At 41.8% G+C, this 14,892-nt stretch overlaps 1 protein-coding gene across 10 annotated transcripts in view; it reads left to right on the top strand.

Annotated features, from left to right (window-relative positions):
* Nucleotides 1-14,892, top strand: part of MLIP (muscular LMNA interacting protein) — a 294,647-nt gene that overhangs the window by 119,547 nt on the left and 160,208 nt on the right. The window contains exon 2 of one of the 10 annotated variants that reach the window (XM_059880528.1): nt 993-5,793. The exons of the other annotated variants lie outside the window; for them this stretch is intronic. The gene's annotated coding sequence lies outside the window, so the exon portion shown is untranslated. The remainder of the gene's footprint in view (nt 1-992; nt 5,794-14,892) is intronic. 10 annotated transcript variants of the gene reach the window in all.

Raw genomic sequence — 14,892 nt, 5'->3', positions numbered from 1 at the left:
CATGCCTGGTTTCCTCACTGGAGAAATAAAGATGCTCCCGCCGAGCTCACAGTCTTGTGAGGATACTGATGAAATGGTGCTGGTTGGTAAGCCAGGGGCAGCAGCCCATACCTGGCCTACGGTCTGCTTTCGTGGTTGAAGCTGAATGGAACCACCAGGGTGCCCATGATGTGCACGTTTGTGTGGCCATGTTTACCTGATGATGGCAGAGCTCAGTAGTTGTGCCAGAGATGATGCAAAAAGCCTAAAATATTTATCTCTGGCCCTTTACAGAAAAGTTTGCCAACTCCTGAGAATTAAAACACGGTTTCTGGTACATGGTAAATTCTAAAGAAAAGCAGCTATTGTCATTATGTAACAGTGATAGAGGTCTCAGTGAATTATGATAGTGTTGGTGATGATAATTATAATAATAGAGATGATGAGGTGTTATAGTAATAATGATGACAATGATGATAAAAATTATATTAATTTCTTTGGCCACCAGCTCCAAATTCTTTCATCCTATTATAGAAACCACTGTTTAGATTGGCTGATATCTCACATTTAAAGGGCTTTTTTCCTTTCTCCTGGTATCAAAATTAACTTCCAGGAAAGGATCTGAAACTTGCAACAAGGTCAAAGAACGAAGCTCTAGATTTCAGGCTTCATCAGCAGGGAGGGGAGGTATTCTGAGGGGGGCCCCAAACTGTTCCTTGTTCATTTCTGCAAAGTGCCCACTAACCTCTTCACCTTTTTTTTTTTCCATTCTGGACAACAGCTTAGAAAATATGTGGGAAGTGTTCATAATTTTTCCCCCCTCTACAATCATGCTTAAGTATGTAAGAGGCCTTCTCCTGTGCTGGGTTTTGTGGTACATCCAGGGGTCATTTTCTCGGATCCCATGGGAATTCCTGGGAAAATTTTGTTTGCTTTTCTAGACTTTTTATTTTTTTGGTTTGCAAAGCTAAGAAAAGGAGAATAAGTAATTTGTTTTTATCCATCATTTCTAGGCTAGAGTAAGAAGATTTCCTCCAAAGTGCATAATTTTGCTAATCTATGGCCTAAAAAATGGAACCCACTCTTTCCATCCAGTACATCTCGAAGTAAATTAGACCCACTCAGAAACTTAGCATCTGCTTCTTCTCCTGGTTATACATTCACAAATAGGATCTGTTTCTCCCTTGCAAGCTGTTTCCCTGGCAACAAAGCCACCGTTCCATGATCAGAGCACTTTGTCCCTTTTGCAGTTTGACTTTCTGACAAGGCCCGCTCGCTTGGGGAGATGAAGAAAACAGCATCCAATCACAAACATTTCAAAGACCCCAAGTGGTGCCTTAATAAACGGGAACTCCATTGAGGTGGCTTGGCCGTGGATGGCGTGTCGGGCGGCATCACCGCCACCCTCCATCGCCGACCTGCGAAGACCACGGGCTCTTGAAGAAGCTATCCTTGTAGCAGAGAACAGATGAGTGATGCTCCAACTGGAAAAATTACCATAAAGTTACAATCTGGGAAGCGGCGGATGGAGGAGAAGTAGAGGGATTGCAGCTGGCAGCCTGGCCAAGCGAGCTCACCTGGGGTTTGTTCCATCTTGCTCATCTCTAGGCTGAAGTGGTACTGTCAGTAACAGCCCAGATGCATCCCGGGAACACAGGCTCTCCCTCCTCTGCTCACAAGCGGCCAGGACCAAGTGAGAGGTCTTAGCGGATTCTTGTGTGGGCTTTTCATTTATTATTATTATTTCTGGTATTATTATTATCATTTAGCCCTGGTGACTTTCCCCCCTGCGGCTGCCCCCTCAGCCTGAGCACAGTCAGAACCTCACTCAGCTGTGGGCTCTATAACTCCCGCTCCACAGTCCCTCCCTCTCCGCAATCCTCTGCCAGCCCCCTCTGTAACCGGAGTGCGGTGGGTCTGGGTGGAGTATTTGGGGTAGAAAAGTGGGGCAGAGTAAACAGGAAAGGTACCTTTTTCCTGATGAGCTGAGGGACCTATAGCCACTGGGGAGACCCTGCTGAGATTTCCTGCCTGAATGAGCTTAGAGTGAGGGGGGTTGGAAAATACCAGAGAAGAGCAGACGTAGTAAACAGAGGGAGTGTTTTCATCGTGAGCTTGCTTTCATGATCTCCAGGTGCACGGTGGGCTGTGGTCCTGAGAAGATGGTCCCCAGGAGCATGGGGTCGCTCGTAGGAGCGGCGGAGGGGCAGCTGGACCCACGTGCTCCTCCTTCAGACGGGGTGTGTGTTAGGAGGACCCTGGCGGCATCCAGCGTGGTGGGAGGTTTCAGAGGAATTAAGTGAAAAATGCATGTTCTGCAACACAAGCTTTGGCCGAAGTCAGTGTTGATTCCAGGAAGCAGAAGGAAAAAGTTTTATAAGACCTTTTCTTATAAAGGAACATTTAAATACCCTTTTTTTAGGGGGTGAGGGGCTTCATCTCAGGAAGTTCATACTGATTATGTTTCTTAGGTTAGTTAGACACAGAGTAAGTTTTAAGGCAGTTTTCTGTAAAGATTTATCAAACACTTGTTGGTTTAATATTAAGATTGGTGTTTTGGGAAGAGAAGCATGGAATTCAGACACAAGGCACAGAGGTGAACACCCGGCTCCCTCTTGGGGGAGGTCTTGCTGCCAAGTGCGTGGAGTGTCGGGGTAGACCTGTCACCCCGCTCAGGGTCTTCCCCTCCTGCAGTGACGTCTTGCTAAGGGCACGGGGCGGAGGCCTGGCCCGTCTGGCTGGTTACGGGATGCTCTCGTGATGACACTCACTCCCAAGCTCCCTACACAGTCAGCCAGGCTCCATCAGGTTCACATACAGTTCAGCGTCTCCTTCTGCCCAGTCCTGCTTCTGCCTCATCACTCTTGTGGGTGTTGATCCCTCATAAATAATTGACACCCTGAACTTTATCTCAGGATCTGTTCCTGAAGAACCCAAGCTGCAACCCCTGGTTATTTATGACCTTACAAATAATCCAAGAGGCAAGGTTATCCTATGGGAATAATTGATAATGTGGAACAGAAGAGAAATGCTACAACATTTAGATAAGAGGGATAAAAAATCAATTATAGGCTCCTGCTGGCTCTGGACTGCTTTGTTGAGTAGAACCGAGACCTCCGGGGGGTTAGAAGTTGACAGGCAAAGGGAACTAAAGTGACTGCGAGAGTTCAAGGAACGTGGCCTGGCTAGAAGAGAGCGGGTGCGTGTCAGAGAGAACCAGAAATCGAGATGTTCTTAATTCACTTACGATCAGACCTCACTGTAGACAAGAGAGACACCTGAGAATAAACATTTATTTCTCTCTCAGATTATTTAAAAAAATGTTCAGAGGTTGTCGGCCCAAACCTTGACTGGGGGCTCCTCCTGCCAATTCATGAATCATTCTATCGTGTTCGGAGTAAAGCTTAAAAGGTCTCATATGGGTCTCATGTGGGTCTTATCAGGGTCTCTTATGGCTGCTAAAGATCTATCCATCACATCCACATCCCAGACAGAAGGGTGAAAAATGAGACAAAGAGGGCATGTCACACAATTTTAAGGAGCCTTACTTTTAATTATATCTCACTGATCATAGATTAATCACATGGCCACACCTATAAGTAAGGGAGGCTGCAGAATTTAACATTTAAATGAGGCAGCAACATACACAGGTGAAAAAAATTCTTTTTATCACAGTTGAAGAATATATTACCATGTTTTCCTTCAGATGATGGAAACAAATCAGAGAAAATAATAAAACCCCTAAAATGTAGTGTCTTGAAAATAATGGTGGCAGTAAAACATTTTAGAAATTATGAATAATTATTTGACATATGATGGAGAATGACAGAAGATTTTGGACATATTCTATTGAATGTTAATATTAATACTTATCTAACATGTTTTGTTTTTTAAGGTCACAAAATTATTCTTAGAATATTTATGACCTAGTATCATAGCAATTTTGAAACATATAGTATTGTTTTTAATCACAGTGCTGTGCATTAGGTTTCCATAACTTATTCATCTTCTAGTTTCAAGTTTGTAGGGTCTGCATAACTTATTCGTCTTCTAGTTTTGTTTGTAACTTTTAATGACATCTCCCCAGTTCCTCCACCCCTACTCCCTGAATATTGAGCCCTTTCTGTGGACCAGGAACTATGTCAAATGCTTTACATCTGTCATATTTTTGAATGGAGCCTATGGGGTAGATGTTCTACACAACCTATTATAGATGAGGAAATGGGGATTTTGAGGAAGGAAGAAACTGGTCAAAGTCATACAGCTCGCAAATGGCAGAGCCGGGCTTTAAACCCCCACTGGTCAAACCCCCCAGCCCGACCACTTGCTCTCTGACGCTCAGATCAAACATCAGAGAGGAGAGCTGGGGCCAGGGAGAGAGGGCTGCGATGGCGGTGCCAGTGGGGGTTGAAACCGTGAGAGCTGAGGGCAACCCTCTGGATGGAGGCAATCAGGCAGAGGCAAGAGGAAGCTTGAGTCTCTGGGCTCTTTCTTCTGGGCGAGGAGAAGCAGAGGAGAGACTGGGGAAGAACCAGGTGGGGAGGGCTCCGAGAGACCCAGAGGAAGACTTCTCTGACTGTGAAAAGAGCCAACAATGTCTATAACTCAGACGTTCAGAAAAAGTCAATGATCTGAGCAGTAAGAGGCTACTCATTCTTTAGAAGTGTTGGAAATAGGATGTGCGAATGGGTGGAGGAAGGTTGGGAAAAAATAGATTAATTATTTAAAATCTATGTGCTATGCTTAGTCGCTCAGTCGTGTCTGACTCTTTGCCTCCCCATGGACTGTAGCCTGCCAGGCTCCACTATCCATGGGATTCTCCAGGCAAGAATATTGGAGTGGGTTGCCATTCCCTCCTCCAGGGGATCTTCCCCACCCAGGGATGGAACCCAGATCTCCCACATTGCAGGCAGATTCTTTACCATCTTAGCCACCAGGGTTTAAATTCTATATGGTTGTTCTATTGTTAGCAATGGTTGATTGTAACTGTGACTATTTATGGATTGCCTAGGCCATGCTGAATGCTGTTCTAAGGGTTTGTGTGCATCCCATGGGGTAGCTACTCTGAGTATTCCCATTTTGCAGATGAGATAATTGAGTCATCTATGTAAAGCCACACACACAGTTATTTAGTGGCAGAGTTCTGACCCAAGCCCTGCAGTCTGGCTGCTGAGCTCATGGTTAAGAGTCTGGAAAGCCAACAGTTTCTTTAAAAAGTAATGAGTTGGCAAGAGTCCACAGAGGTTCTATTTTCTGAGATAAAATCCCACATACATTTTCATAGGAATTGTTAAGGGTACTTAGTGATTATTCATTCTTCTTTCCCTAAACATCTGTTTTGAAGAGGAATCCATTTTGTTTGATTTTCTCCTATGTCAGTTTTTAAAGGAAAAATAGTTTAAAAAATTAAAGTGAAATTTGAAAATATTAAGAAAACATATATTGCATTTTTTATGGTGAGCTTGTTGCGAGCCTTGAAATGATACCTTATGGTCCTTAGTAAATGTCTCCAGAAAGAAAGAGGGCATTCTCTTTTTGCAGCAAAACATTTTAATAACTATGCACTGGAATAATGATTTTTTTGTGTATCTCAGATTCCTTTATGCCTACAGACTGTTCAGCTGAATGTCATTAGAACCTCTAGAACTTATTTTTGCATAGTTTGAAGGCTCACTTATCGCCTACACAGTCACATGTTGATCTGAAAAAAATCTCTCTCTATATATACATGTTACTGCCCACCATGCACACGTGCAGCCTGTTGGGATCTAAGACTTACAGAAGACAGCCTTACAGCATCCTTAACCTTTTCAGGTAACTGGATTTATTCACGTCAATATGTGTTTTCAAAATACTGAGAAGTGATTCTTAAAATATTTCTACCAGGAACCCTATAGTTTGATTTTAGAATAAAATAGTATGGTGGTATTTAAAACCAGAAAAACTCTTGAAAAGTGTTTCTGGTTAGAATCTGCTGGTTATAAGAATAGGCAGATTTGAAGGGAATAGATTTGCCTTTCCATGCAGACTTATCAGTGAGCAAAATCATTAGTGGGAGGAGAGTTTCACTGTCTGTACAGATGTAAAAATCTAAAGGCAAGAAAAAATAGTAAAGGTTGATCAGAGGAAAAAAAAAAAAGAACTCAAAATACTGATTTTAAAGAAAAGCACTTAGGATTATATATTCAGTAATAGTATATTTTTTGAAATCTTAAAATGATTACAGAACTGACATTTCTTCGTTTTAAATGTATATTTAATGTTAGATTGCTAGTTACTTTGGGCACGCCTACAGGAACAACAACAACTGATCATTTCTGAGAGTTTATCATATGGTGGAAATGTCTCATGATTCATTTCATTTAAGTATCCCAAATCCCTGTGCATTTAGGTAACCTAGTTTCCTTATGGAAATAAGGAAGCCATTGCAAATTTTTAATAGTCTCTTTATTCTAATTTTTGGACAAATTTGAAAAGTAGGTAAAGTGTTTTTTTTTTTTTTGGGGGGGTAAATAGTTGCTATTTCAGTTTCCTTTTCATGATGTATAAATTACTTTAAAATGATCTATTTTATTAACTTGAGATTTTTCCTTCTTGCCTGCTGTGTAGTACTTCATTGCACACAGAGAAGACACTTAAGAAACATGTTTTCCTTGTATTATCTCCTGTGTTGCCTCTTAACATCCCGCATTTGAAATGCTAGCCATTTCTGACCTAGGAAACATTCTACTATATAATGTGATGTAGTCAGACAAGTGACAGTGGAAGGCTAAATTACAGTAGCTCCTGTCTTACCTCTAATGAGGTCAGTCGTGGGGAGAAAAGCTTTGCTTTTGATTTTCTATTTCTTTACTCTTGACCCCTAACACCTTTGTCTCTGACCTTTTCTTTTCTGTAGGGTAGGCATGCACTATTAATGAATTCACCCAACAAACAAACATTTAGTGTCTCCTCAAGGTTAAGTACCAGGGATGCAGTCGTGATTCAAAAAGCCATCATTAATGACTGTCTTCATGGAAGACTACTTGGCAGTGTTGGCCCAGGACACGTCCCATCCTGGGGGAATATACTGGCTACTGTAGCCATCGGCTGGTTTTTGCCTCTGTGGAAATTATGGTGTCAAACCTAAAATCAAAAGGAAAGATCATCCCAAAGTGCTTTGATTCACCGGCATCTTTTCAGCCAATTACTCTGCATATGGACTTTCAGGACAAACCTTCTGTCCAAGTTGTGATTGATTCTGTAGGAGAAGGAGCCTTGAATGTTGGGTCTATTAACATGCTGCTGGAGTGTTCTGGAACTCGTGGTGAATCCAGTCTTCAAGAATTGTGGGCAAGTCAGAGGGTCTGTAAAAGATATTTAGGATGACAGTGACAAGGATGAAGATGATTAAAATATGCCTTCCTGTTTTGTTTTGGAGTGAACACATTAAGGGGAAAACAGAGGACACTGCAAGAAAACACAGGCATATTCTGAGACTGTATCCACTAGAGATTTTTGTTAAATCTTATACATTTCATCTGTCCTAGAAAGAAAGAGAGAAATTAACATTTATGGTGCGCCTGCTTTGTGTGGGGCCAAACATTGGGGTCTTATATGTCATGAGACGTATGAAATATGTCTTTAATTTTCATATTCACCCTCTGAGATTTGGATGCCTTTATTATGCCCATTGTATAGATGGAGAAACACAAGTTCTTGGATTTAAAGTAACTACATGCTTTCATCGGCTAATAATTAGTAGATTTATTATTGGAATCTGATTCCACGTTTCATTTTTTCCATTAGCAGAATTAATACATTGATGGTGTAGACCATAAGCCAGGGCTCCCACATTACTTTAGATATTATCAAAAATAAATATTATTAGAAGAATTAATATATTGAAGGTATAAAACATCAGAGATCACACATTACTCTAGATATTTTTGAAGATAAATATTGTTTATAAATATAAGGAAATACTTGTCATAAACAGATTTAATCATTCAACAATATTTTTCTGAGTCTGTGCTGCACTATCCATATTGAGATTTAGATAGCTTTAGCATTTGTACCAATACAATTTGACTTTTTGCTGTTATCTCATTTCCAATTTAAAGTTATGTATGTTGCAAAATAATGATGCATTCCTTTTATATAGAACTACATGGAAACAATAAGAGAATAACAGTGATGAAAGGTAGAAAAGTCAGTGTGTAGCCGGCCACATTTTGGGAACGAATACTGGAGGCTTGGGGAAAATGTTCATCTGAGCCCAGTTCTCTTTAATGTTGTTAAAAACAAAATCTTTGCTGGCTACTGATTCCTGAACCTTTCTTATCACTTTTCTGTAAACAAGTATTTCTAAGCTAAGGCTGGCAGAGGCAGTTAGCAAATAAGAGTCCATGTGAACCTGGGTTCTAGCCAGGCACACCAGGTTTAAAATCTGATTGCATCTTATGCTGGTTAAGCAAGTAATTCAATCTCCCCGAGTCTTATTTTTCTTACTCATCTAATGGACATCATAATTCTCTTGCTGGCTTGTTGTGAGAAATTCAAGAGATGATCTATATTAAAAGCACCAAGAATAGCATCACATAAAACTTGTTAAGTGGTGTATTTATACATAGTATATGTAGGATACAATCTGTTCTGTGATGAGTGGGTGGAGCATGTGGGGTGGCCAGGGTGACAGACCACGGCAGCCAAGACTGGGAGGAGTGATCTAGACCAGAGAAGCTTCTCCATTTCCTCCAAGAACCCCGGCCCCTCACACACCCTTTGGATGCTGATTCCTTGCATCCATCCTTAAAACATTCACAGCTTTGGCATTGGGTGTTGCTGTTTTTATATCTGATCTGTCTTCAAAGAAGCAAAATTATACAGTGATTAAATCACTCTTATTGTGTTGCAGGAAGGGGGCACCCTTCCAGGGCATGAAAGTGGGCTCTTGTCTAAACACAAAAATGAACTGTCCCAGGAAACACACGCGCTGACAAAGCAAGAGACACTATTGGGAAGGGCTGCCCAGGTGGAGAGAAGCAGGGTCAGGGAACCCAGGAGAACTGCTCTGCCACGTGGCTCGCGGCTCCAGGTTTATGGCAGTGGGGTTAGTTTCCAGGTTGTCTCTGGCCAGTCATCTTGCTTGGCCCATATTTGGTCTGACTTAGGGTCCTTCCTGATGGTGTGTCTCTCAGCCAAGATGGAAATCAGTGCAAAGGATTCTGAGAGGTTGGTAGGACATATTATGGGCTTGTGCCTCCTCCCTCCTTTGTGCCCCTCCCAAATTACCCTCGTTAGTGTTCTGTAGCCACAGCGTGTTCCTTATCAGGATACCTCCTGATGTGAAGCAACTCAGGGAAATGGTTTTCATTGTGCTTGGCCAAGGCAGGTGGTTTCGGTCAATGGTTCCCTAACAACTGTATACTCCTTGAACACGGAAATCTCTCTTGCCCTCTCTGAGACCTCCATACAACGCTCATGAATGCACATGGTCACTCATTTATGTAATGGACATTTATTGAGCCCCCACTACATGATAGTTCCTGTATTAGATGCTGGGGATACAGCAGGGAAAAAAATAGAAATTTCCCAGTGTTCTAGTGCTTTCATTCCAATCAGGGAACCAGATACTAAAGACTTCCCGATACATATAACCATATCAATTTTTAAAAGTCTTTATTGAGTTTGTTACAATATTGCTTCTATCTTACGTTTTGGTTCTTTGGCTGTGAGGTATGTGGGATTTTAGCTCTCCGACCAGGGATCAAAGCTGTACCCCCTGCACTGGAAGGCAAAGTCTTACCCACTGGACTTCCAGGGAAGTCCGGCTATATATTAATTTTAATAGTAGCACCTGCTATGAAGAAGTAAATAGAAGCTGGATTTGTTTGATCACTTACATGTTTCTTAGCAAACTTTTCTGGATACGTCTATTGTTTTCCTCAAATTTGTTTCCCATGTCAGGAAGAGAGACTATTTGTTCTATACGGTTTGTTTTAACAGCAATACCTTAAGAGTCTCTTGGCTGGAAGGTACTGCAGTAATATCTGTATAGTTAAGAAGTGGGAAGGATGCCCTACTTCAGCCATCAGTAAGGCCAGATTTTAAAGAGAATTTTGGATTGTATTTGCCGCTTGCAAACTTCAACAAACTTCACTTTCTTTTGGGAATCGATTATTCAACAGAACAGTTTGTGTTCTTTAGTAAGACAGACATCATTAAAACTCTATGTTTGTGAAATGCTTCATGGTCTTAGGCAGACCCTGGGTGACCTTCTTATTTCTAGAAAACAGTAGTTGTAATTGGAGGCTAGGCTCTCCCCTCCTCCCAGCCTTGATCCTGTGTCAGTAATTCACTTGCTCTTCATTATCCACGACTGAGGCCTATTTTTTGATGAGGTGTCATCACTTTCTATTCCATTGAGGATGGTTTCTATAGAAATTTTTCTAGATACATGTGCTCTGGGAGGCTGTATGTAGTTACTAGCCAGATGACTGAAGCATGCTACTATAATGCATGGCTATTATGCTTTTTTTAAGTAAAAAATTATGTTTTCCATCAATATAAGAAATACTCTATAATACAACAATTATTAATAAAACAAGGGAAAGAAAATGATTAAAGAGACACAGAGAAAATAGCAAAATAGTGGATTAATTTTATTGGTTCTCATGTTGTAAAATGACTCAAGGAAAAATTCAAATAGGGCAAAGGATAGGGGATAACATATTTCCTCTCCCAAATATGATCATACCAATATGTCTAAATATTGCTTTCTGCTTGGGAGAGGGAATGAGAAAAAAAGAAAGATCAGAGGGGGAAGGACAGAATGAGACTTTGGAAAAGAGCTTCCTGATTGTTTGAATTCATGTGGAATAAACTTATGAACCATTGACAAAGGACAGAATGTGGAGATGAGTGTGGTCTCTAGGATTTGCTGAGGCTACCCTATTCAGTAGGGATTAGGAATTAAGAATTTTATGTATATGTGGTATATACGTATACGATGATATATATATTATATAAATATGTGCATATATAGCAAAATAATGGATTAATGTCATTGTTTCTCATGTTGTAAAATGACTCAAGGAAAATCATATACATATACAGGGTTGGCCAAAAGGTTTGTTCCATAAGATGGTATGGAAAAACCTGAATGAACCTTTTGGTCAACCCAATATATACATTTTCATATATACAAATCTTTGCTCCTATTCCCTACTGAATAACATCAAAACACCTTAATTCAAGATCTCTGATGATCTACAAGGAAGAGGAGAGATGAATCTGGACGTAGAAAGTAAAACAGTGGTTACTTGGGGATGGGGGGTGTGGGGAATGGGGAATTATTGCTCAATCAGAGCAGAACGTCAATTTGACAAAATGAAAAAAGTTCTGTGGATGATTAATAATGATGGTTGCACAGCAATGTAAGTGTCCTTAATGTGCTCACTAAACTGTACACTTTGTAAAGGTTAAAATGGTATATTAAAAAAAGGTCTCTGATGATCCACACTGAACCTATGTTTGTAGCCTTATTTGCCTTTATTCTGATGTATGCTACTTACCAGGCTTCCCTGGTGGCTCAAAGGGTAAAGAATCTGCTGCAGTGCAGGAGACCTGGGTTCTACTGAGTAACAATAGTACTCACAGCAGTAACACACATTATTTGCCTGGCACAAAGCTTTACATGCTGAATTTAATAAGTACTGTTCTGTGAACCCTGTGAAATAAGCACTATTCTGATCCACGTTTCACTGGTAGAGGAATGAGCCTTTGAGAGGTCCTGTAACTACCCCACCCAAGGTCCTCCAGCCAGTGGGTTGTCTGACTCTTCGGCCCCATGCCTTGCAGCCCACCCTGAGGCTTTCTCTCAAAGCTCAGTTGGTAAAGAATCCACCTGCAATGAAGGAGACCCTGGTTCTATTCCTGGGTCTGACTCCCGGGTCGGGAAGATCCCCTGGAGAAGGGATAGGCTACCCACTCCAGTATTCTTTTGCTTCCCTGGTGGCTCAGCTGGTAAAGAATCTGCCTGCAATGTGGGAGACCTGGGTTTGATCCCTGGGTTGGGAAGATCCCCTGGAGAAGGGAACAGCTACCCGTCCAGTATTCTGGCCTGGAGAATTCCAGGGACTGTATAGTCTGTGGGGTCGCAGAGAGTCGGACACGACTGAGCAACTTTCACTGCTGCTTACTGCTGGTCTGATAGGGGCCTTTGCTCAAGCTTTTCTCTCTGCCTGAAGTAAGGGCTATTCTGCCTCATCTTCAGAGGTCTCACTCCCCTGCTCTGCTAAGTGAAAGTGAAAGTGTTAGTCACTCAGTCACATCTGACTCTTTGCAATCCCATGGACTGTAGCCCTCCAGGCTCCTCTTGGAATTCTCCAGGCAAGAATACTGGAGTGGGTTCCAATGCCCTCCTCCAGGAGATCTTCTTGACCCAGGGATCAAACCTGGGTCTCTCTCAGTTTACCATCTGAGCCACCAGGAAGGCTCCAATTCTTCTAAGTCCAGCCTGAATGTTTCTTTATCCTTGAACTACTCACCCCAGATGACTGTGATCTCACCACCCTCCAAAAGTTCCTCTAAGTCTTTGCTACTCATAGTGTCACAGACCAGTAGGTAGGCACCACTGGGAGCTCGTGGGAAATGTCAAATCTGGGGCCACAGATCTCCTCAGTCAAAAACTGCATTAAAAATATTTTATGAAATATAGCTGATTTACAATGTACAATTTCTGCTGTACAACAAAGTGATTCAGTTATATGCATATTTACATTCTTTTTCAGATTCTTTTCCATTGTGGTTTGTCACAATATTTAAGAAACTGCATTTTAACATGATTTCAAGTGATTTATGTATCAACTTTGAGAACTGCAGTATGGGGATTTTTCTTTTCTTTTTTACTTTGCATCTCTATTCGTACACCTGTTTTATATTCTCAATTGGACTGTAAGCTCTTTGAGGGCAAGAGGGCGGTATAGTCTCTTGAGTATCCATAAATACACCTTGCATAGAAAAAGGCACAATTTATTTTCTGATGTCTTACAGTATTCACTTTAAAAATTTAGATCATTAAACTGTATGGTATTAAACATAATGTGTGTATGTGCAATTTGGACAAATGTTGGACGAAAGATACAAAGAGACCAAAAAACCCAACTACCATTTCTGAAGAGCTGAGAGCAAAAAACCTCGGTGTCAGGAGCAAAAGTAGAATACTGCACATATCTCCTGCATGCAACACCATCAGTTCAGTTCAGTTCAGTTGTTCAGTCAGGTCTGACTCTTTGTGACCCCATGGACTGCAGCATGCCAGGCCTCCCTGTCCATCACCAACTCCCGGAGTTTACTTAAACTCATGTCCATCGCGTTGGTGATGCCATCCAACCATCTTATCCTCTGTCGGCCCCTTCTCCTCCCGCCTTCAATCTTTTCCGGCATCAGGGTCTTTTCCAATGAGTCAGCTCTTCACATCAGGTGGCCAAAGTATTGGAATTTCAGCTTCAGCATTAGTCCTTACAATGAATATTCAGGACTGATTTCCTGTAGGACGGACTGGTTGGATTTCCTTGCAGTCCAAGGGACTCTCAAGAGTCTTCGCCAACACCATGGTTCAAAAGCATCAATTCTTCAGTGCTCAGCTTTCTTTATAGTCCAACTCTCACATCCATACATGACTACTGGAAAAACCATAGCCTTGACTAGACAGACCTTTCTTGGACCTTTTGAGGGAGGTCGCCATCATCTTCATTGCCTTCACTATAGCTTAGCCTTGGGTCAAACAACAGGGAGGGAACACAGCCCCGCCCATCAACAGAAAATTGGATTAAAGATTTACTGAGCATGGCTCCACCCATCAGAACAAGACCCAGTTTCCCCCACAGTCAGTCTCTCCCATCAGGAAGCTTCCATAAGCCTCTTATCCTTATTCATCAGAGGGCTGACAGATGGAAAACCACAATCACAGAAAACTAACCAATCTGATCACATGGACCACAGCCTTGTCTAACTCAATGAAACTATGAGCCATGCTGTGTAGGGCCACCCAAGACAGACGGGTCATGGTGGAGAGTTCTGACAAAACGTGGTCCACTGGAGAAGGGAATGGCAAACCACTTCAGTATTTTTGCCTTCAAAACCCCGTCAAGAGTATGAAAAGGCAACACCATCAGAGGGATGGGCAGGCCACCTAAGCCAGTCCCCTGGCCCAATCCCTGGACACACCCGTACCCTCTCCCAGTGTGAGGAATGCTTGCCCCTCCTCAGGGAGAGAGCAGACATGGGAACTTGTCATTTGCTCTCCTCCCCACCACTGCAGCAGGGGCCCTGATAAAGCCTTGCCTGAAAAACAAGTACTAGGTTATTTGGAGTAGTTTTCCCCAACGTGCTAGTTTTCCCCAGCATCACTTTCGACAATTGTTTTACTTGTAGTGTTTCCACAAATTCGGGCTTCTGATAAGCAGGGAAAATGTTAAGTGGTATAATCTAGGTCCCTAAAATAACTCCTTCATTCCTTCCCAGAGCTTTTGGTCTATAACCAGCTCTTGCAACAGAACAACTTTCATCGCCAAAGCACAAATACAGATATTACAGATTTGGAGAAAAATCAATACTCAGAAAATAGAAGTACAAAAACGGAAGATGCCAATCAATTCCACGTGTAAAGTTTGGAAGTTTTCTGCAGTTGGGACACTCACTGTCTTCCAGGAACCTTGGAATGTTGTTTTGACAGATTTTTGATTCCAAGCTCTATTTGAGAGCAAATTTGGTTAATAGCAAGACTTCAGTCACTGCTGATGCTGGTGTAGCATTGCTCACTACGTACATGCCAAGGACCAAGAATTAAAGCTACTGATTTTAAGAAGGAATCGCTGTGTGTTTTCTCGTTCTTTATTTAGACCCAGTGTTTGCGTGTATTTGTGCCTC

Source organism: Bos taurus, chromosome 23 (assembly GCF_002263795.3).
Source record: "Bos taurus isolate L1 Dominette 01449 registration number 42190680 breed Hereford chromosome 23, ARS-UCD2.0, whole genome shotgun sequence".
Lineage (NCBI taxonomy): Eukaryota > Metazoa > Chordata > Mammalia > Artiodactyla > Bovidae > Bos > Bos taurus.
This window is presented reverse-complemented; position numbering and strand designations above follow the sequence as displayed.